This window comes from Abramis brama (genome assembly GCF_963993115.1).
Source record: "Abramis brama genome assembly, chromosome: 14".
NCBI classification, from domain to species: Eukaryota; Metazoa; Chordata; class Actinopteri; order Cypriniformes; family Leuciscidae; genus Abramis; species Abramis brama.
Genome location: NC_139976.1, coordinates 652,717 through 660,216, shown reverse-complemented (window position 1 = coordinate 660,216; position 7,500 = coordinate 652,717).

The window sequence follows — 7,500 nt, the reverse complement described above, 5'->3', positions numbered from 1 at the left end:
TTCTTCAAATCCCACCTGAGATGTTCTCTGGAGTTCAGGTCAGGTCCACAAACCCTAACCCTCCACAGAACAGAATCCCAAAACTTCCGTGGTTTATTTGCATGATTTTGAGCACTTCTTGTGCTGTTGTGTCAGTAGTGGTGTAGTGCTGGAGTTCTGGCACACGTACGAGCTGAACCCTCTGTGGCCACCGAGTCTCGCTGCAGGTCTTCTGCAGTCGCTCAAGGGTTTTCCTGAACTGTTGATATCTTCCCTTTTCTGCCCGTCCTGGTAGAGTAACCACAGTTCCATTAACTCTGAGTTTGCAAACTATGCTTTCAACTGTGTCTCGAGGAACATTTAGTGTCGCCGCTGTCTTTTTGTCTCCTGTTCCTTGATTGTGAAGGGCGATGAAATCTTCTACTCACTTTTTGGAACATTTTTGACTTATTTCTAACATGCAGTCAAACGTGACGCTCATCAAACCTCGCCAGTTCAGATATTTCATGTGTTCTAGCTCAAGCACACCTGGTGCAGCTAATGAAGCCCTTGATTAGTGAGACGACTCCTGTTCTGCAGATCTGTGCTGTTCTGAGGGATTCAGGGGGGGAAGAATTTTGAAACTTCAAAAGTCATTAAAAGTTACATTTTCAGTTAAATTTGGTTTGATAATAATAATTTTAATGAATAATTTTGATTACAATTGTAGGCAGAGAGAAAGAAGGATACACAGAATGATGGATGGATGGATGGATGGATGGATGGATGGAGAGTCTCAGTAAACTGTGGCCTGGATCAGCGGAGTGGCTTCTGTCTGAACTGAGATTCGGTCACATTAATAAGCTCATTATTTATTCTCTCTGTCATAACAAACGATGGAAGGAAAGCCATTCATCATCGGCTGAGAGACTGTCAGAGTCCGCCGTGCTTCTGCTTATATGGACTCGAAAAAATAATAGAGGGCAAATTCATTCAAACAAACGTCTAAACGGCACATCACACGAGTGACATGATCCCGCTTCATCAAGCGCATCTGTGGAGGAACAGCTTTAAACGCTCTTTATCGCCAGGCATCTGATCATGTGAACATGCAGAAACATTCTTTTCCATCTAATATGGGAGAAAAATATAATAATAATAATAAAGATACTGTATATCCACGCCAGTCATGATTTCAGGAGTTTCACCTCAGGATTGATTTGATGTTTGACTGTGTTTCCAATACAAACCACATGTTTTTCAGATATTTTGCACAAAACTTTTTAATATAGTTGATTAAGTCAGAATACAACCATAAGAGTTTATCAGTCATTCGTGTAGATGATTTATACAGCTTTTAATTATTTGGGATTCGAACTGTTATAATCCAAGATCACCATGATCATGTTTCATCGTCAGTCAACCAGATCAACTTCATCTGGAAGTTGAACAATTGCGAGTTTACATCCAGCAATTCTACATTTATTTTTTCTACAAGTCAGAACAGACTTTTTTTCTCCCAATTGCGACTTTATATCAAGCAATTGTGAGATAAAATGTCAGAATTGTGAGATAAAAAGTGGCAATTACCATTTTAATTTTTTATTCTGTGGCAGAAAAACGCTTCCATTACTTCAGTTTCTAAACTAAACTAAGGTAAACCTTTTGGGAACCCATCAATCAAACTTATCCAGCTCTCTAATTTCATTTGGAATAGATTTGGAGAAATGAACATTAACAATCATTGATTCAAACTGGGTTACACTTTATTAGTTAGTTACAAATAAGCGCGTAGTTACAAATAAGTACAGAGTAATAATATACTTACTATAGAGTTAGGGTTTGGTTTATGGTTAGTAACTTGTAGTTATGCATAATTTACTGTTATTACTATAGTAAGTACATGGTAACACTTTACAATAAGGTTTAATAGTTAACATGAACTAAGCATGAACAATACTTATACAGCATTTATTAATCTTAGTTAATATTAATTTCAACATTTACTAATACATTATTAAAATCAAAGGTTGTATTTGTTAGCATTAGTTAATGCACTGTGAACTAACATGAACACACAACGAACAGCTGGATTATTATTAACTAACATTAACAAAGATTAATAAACACTGTAACACATGTATTGCTCATTAGTTCATGTCAGTGAATACATTAACTAATGAAGCTTACTGTAAAGTGTAACCAAGTGCTTGTGTTTCAGAGTTGATGTGACTGAGATGAAACTGAATCTAAAGCACCTGTGAAAGGTCAAAGGTCAGATCACTTCAACAACACTGGGATTTAATGCGTCCACAATATTTTTCAGAGCCGTCAAGCGCCGGATGTTTTTGCTCAGAGATGGTGCCGGTTCACCCGTCTGATGTGTGTGTGTGTGTGTTCATCTGGCTTCTGCTCGGACCCTTATTTAGCCTCATGAAGGACAAACGCTCCGCTAATCTGGTGAGACTCAGCGCGAGGAAACGGCCTAATATGGACTGGGTTTGCAGGACTGGGCTAATTTTACAGTGTCCATGACTTGTGATCCGGTTCATGAACAGCTTCCAATCTGTTTATTATATAGAAGCTGGAAATATGACCTGAAACGTTCAAGTGTGTGTGATGATGGGAAAGTGTTTTTGACGGAGGAATGCTTCATATACGTTTGAGTTTGATAAATTAAACATCTTCAGTTCAAATGAAATCTCCATTTCCTCTCTTAACTCGCGTGAGAATGATTCATCAGTGACGTTATTCTACAGAAAAACATGTTTGTCTTCATTGAATGTCTAATATCTAATCATTCTCCTGTCTAAATCTCACCAGAGATATCAGTCATTATTTCATAGAGATTTGCAGCAAGAGTGTGAAATAATGACGTGATGTGACCTTCATCCGGCACGTCAAAAAGCCTCTTCCAGTGGAATCTGATATTACGATATAATGTGCATTATATAAAGCATTATACTGTAAACAAACCTGTTTACACAGTTCACACCATCACATCAATTCACCAGAAGAAAATTAGATCTTTCCCTCATTTTAAAGTCATATTGTCTTTTGCATTTTAGACATATCTGACAATTCTGAAGTCGAATGAATTGCATATTTGATTTTGATTTTAAAGTCTCTGTTGAGGTCCAGGTTTATTTTTATTTTTTTGCATGTAAATTAAAAAACAATTTATTCAATGCCATGAGAACAAGAGGTATTGCATTTTCACATTATTACATTAACATTAGCTGCCAGAAATTAAAATAAAATTAAAATTAAAAATTAAATTAGAAAAATGACATAAAATCCAGTGCTTTCAAAGCATTACATGTTTCCAGCACTTTTTTGTTTGTTCCAAAAGATTTACATATAATTTAAAGTCATTTTTAAAATGTGAAAAATTTGGTTTGGATTGAGCCGAACCCTTTTTATGTGTATGGTATTTTTCTAATAAAATAACTTGCTCTTTCTGATATAGAAAAGCACTCTTCAGTTTTCTACTAAAGGTTTATCCATCTTTGTACGCTCAGGTTGATCTGATGAGGCCGCGAGAGTGTTTTTGAGTTAAAGTGAAAAACACGAGATGCAGATTTAATGCATTTGAACGAGAGCATGAGTCTCTGGGTCTGAACTCCTGATGTCTGATGATGAATATGAATATGAATATGAGCAGCGACTGCATCGACTGATGCTCTTCCTTCATCTTTATAATGCTCTGCTTTTGTTGCATTGCTCATATCCATTTTTTTAAAACTGAGTTCAGAGTTATGAACTCGCTGATATTTGACTGGTTTTGTCCGTCCTTCTGTTAGACTGTCTCACACATGAATTATGTTGAATATCTGTCAGCTGTTAAATTTAACTACACAATTAGATAATACCAGTTTAGCTCAACCAATCACCAAGCAATGCTTCATTTTGTTCAGTCTGTGTGTAAAAAGAGCATTAGCAATTAAAGAAAACACACTTCAGCAAAACATGATCAGCTCAAAGTGTCAGAATCATTTCTGGTTTTTTACTGGTAGTCACTGAATGAAGAATATTTGGGTATAATTTCAGTTTACTTTATTTTGCTCTCCTCACTTACATAAATGAATTCTAGTGTCCTGATCACACACTAGGAAAAAAATGATATCTGGTGTCTGAATAATGTTTGGTTTGTCTGTATATATTCACATGCCTTCTTTGCCAAACACGCTTCATTAGTGTCCTCAGAGCTGAAACCCTTTCCTCATGGAGTCGATCTAAAGTGAGGAGTTTCTCCAGACCGCTGAATCTGATCTTCACACTCTTTACGGCACTATAACCTGATTGATGTTTGATTGCTGCACTGATTATGGAAACGAGCTCATCAGGATTCATATTCACTGTGACCGTAAGTATCAGATTTACACGTGGGGAATATTCATGATGAACAGAAACACTAAAATCACATCAGATCATCGTGAGAGAGACGACACACGGATCCACAGAAGATAAAGCCATAAACTGAACATGAAAACTGATTATTATCCAGAGAACGACTGTTAAATATGGACGGGAAATCATATCTCAATCTCTTTAGTGTCTCTGTTTTATCTTTAATGAGAATAAATGAGAGTTTTATTAGCAGATAAATAATCTCAATAAATGCAGCGTATGCAATCAAAAATAGTCAGAATTAATAATTTAGCCTATTTCAGGAGGAGAAATGAATTGTTTATTGTAATGGTTTTAGTAGTTGTAGTTATAATAACCCTGGATCTGATGTATTTAACATGTAGATATCTCAGCGATGATTGATAATCTCTCATTATGAGTCTGAAGCGGAAACGGAACGAATGAATGATCAGAGAACGAGTGTGTGCGACTCAGACTGAGATTGAAGTTCATGTGCTTTAATTCCACTAAACATCTTCCTTTATTTTAAAAGTCACAAGGTTGCAGTGAATTATTATCAAACCCTAAAATATCATCATAACAGTCCATGAGTTATTTTACATTTTCATACTAAATCTGTGAGGGTGTGTGTGCGAGTGAGTGTGTGTGCGAGTGTGTGTGTGTGTGTGTGTCCTGATACTCAGGATGCTGGAGCTGAACTGCACCTGCGTCTCTCTCTCTCTCACACACTCACACACACACAGACACAGACACACACACACAGACACAGACACACACGCACACGCACACACACACACACAGACACAGACACACACACACGCACACACACAGATGGAGGCAGATTAAAGAGAACAACAGCATCTTCATTATTCCTTCCATCATAAACGAGAGAGAAAACGAGCAAATGAAGACGCTTATCAATATTTCATGTCTGATGATTTCTGACTCACAGCAGCGATTGTTCAGCGGACAGACTATGTTATTTAACACCCTAAATATGAGTCTAACCTCATGAAAGCTCAGGTCAGATTTAATTATCATTTGAAGAAAGTGAATAATAATGGTCAAGGCTGCGTCTGGACCTCCCTGTCTCTCTCTTGAACACGGAAGTGAATTCAGCGGCAGTTCATCGACTGGCCTCTGGAGGCCGGCTGCAGAAGTGAGTCAAATCTGCATCTCCCCCATGTTAAAATGCCCAACTTTACAGCAGAAAAACACACATTTACAGTCTGGTGCAAAAAGTGGTTTTGGTCTATACAGCTTATTTTTCCCTTCATGACGACTGTGAGGGGGTGAATTTTTTTTATAACTCATCCGTTTAAATTATATTAAGCCTTAAAGTTCTGCATAATTAAGGGTGGCCACTTTAGAGTGACAGGTGGATTCCCGCTGCTGTGGTCATTAGTCATCATTAGCCGTTTGTCTGCTGTCTGTTAGCCGTCACGTTACCTCAGCTCATTGTCTGACTGTAAAAATAAATAAATTCGGGAGTGACGCGCTGCCAAGATGGCAACGGTCAGCCAACGCCTATTTTAGGCTTCAAAAACGGTCTTCAGAAACCCACGGGTGACGTCACGGACACTACGTCCATATTTTTTTACAGTCTATGGTCTGGACTGAAACATTAGCATTCTGTTTAATATTCTTGAAACATTGGGACGTTTGTAACGAGTTTACGTACAAAATAAAACAATGAAACTCTGAGCTACTCGTAATTTAGAGTGAAAATTATTAAAGTACAGTCATAATTACTCATGATTTTTTCAATAAAACAGCAACACTACACTTACACACACACACACACACTGTAGTGCAGACACACACACACTGTAGTGCAGACACACACTGTAGTGCAGACACACACACACACACACTGTAGTGCAGTGATACTCGACCTGACTGACCCCTGACATTCTCTGAGGTCGTTACTGTTAATTGCTTTGACTTCAATCTGCATTTGATGGCAGTGACATCTGACCCTCTTTATGATCAGTGATGAGTTACTGCAACTAACCAAGAGATTCACACACAACACACACGACAGACAGACTGACAGATAGATAGATAGATAGATAGATAGATAGATTAATGTGAGTATATGTCAGACTGACAGGTTTGTACAGTTAGAGACAGACAGCAGCAGTGATGAGGATGTTCTCAACAGGAGAACTGAAGCTCAAACACTGACGGAGTCGAACTGAAGCTCAAACACTGACGGAGTCGAAGTGAAGCTCAAACACTGACGGAGTCGAAGTGAAGCTCAAACACTGACGGAGTCGAACTGAAGCTCAAACACTGACGGAGTCGAAGTGAAGCTCAAACGCTGACGGAGTCGAAGTGAAGCTCAAACGCTGACAGAGTCGAAGTGAAGCTCAAACGCTGACGGAGTCGAAGTGAAGCTCAAACGCTGACGGAGTCGAAGTGAAGCTCAAACGCTGACGGAGTCGAAATGAAGCTCAAACACTGACGGAGTCGAAGTGAAGCTCAAACACTGACGGAGTCGAAGTGAAGCTCAAACGCTGACGGAGTCGAAGTGAAGCTCAAACGCTGACGGAGTCGAAGTGAAGCTCAAACGCTGACGGAGTCGAAGTGAAGCTCAAACGCTGACGGAGTCGAAATGAAGCTCAAACACTGACGGAGTCGAAGTGAAGCTCAAACACTGACGGAGTCGAAGTGAAGCTCAAACTGACGGAGTCGAACTGAAGCTCAAACACTGACGGAGTCAAAATGAAGCTCAAACACTGACGGAGTCGAACTGAAGCTCAAACTGACGGAGTCGAAGTGAAGCTCAAACGCTGACGGAGTCGAAGTGAAGCTCAAACGCTGACGGAGTCGAAGTGAAGCTCAAACGCTGACGGAGTCGAAGTGAAGCTCAAACTGACGGAGTCGAACTGAAGCTCAAACACTGACGGAGTCGAAGTGAAGCTCAAACACTGACGGAGTCGAAGTGAAGCTCAAACGGATCTAAACCTGGAGAAAGACACTCGCTTTCATCCATTTAATCAAGTGGACAATCAGAGCAATCGTGAGGCTTTTCAGACGGGAGAGAAACACTTCATCATCCTGAAACACATCCAGACGGCGGGTTAACCTGTGAAATATAATTTATAAAATATAATCATCTTTAAGTGCAAAGGCTAATGAAGGCCAGCAAAGGTCAGAGGTCAATCA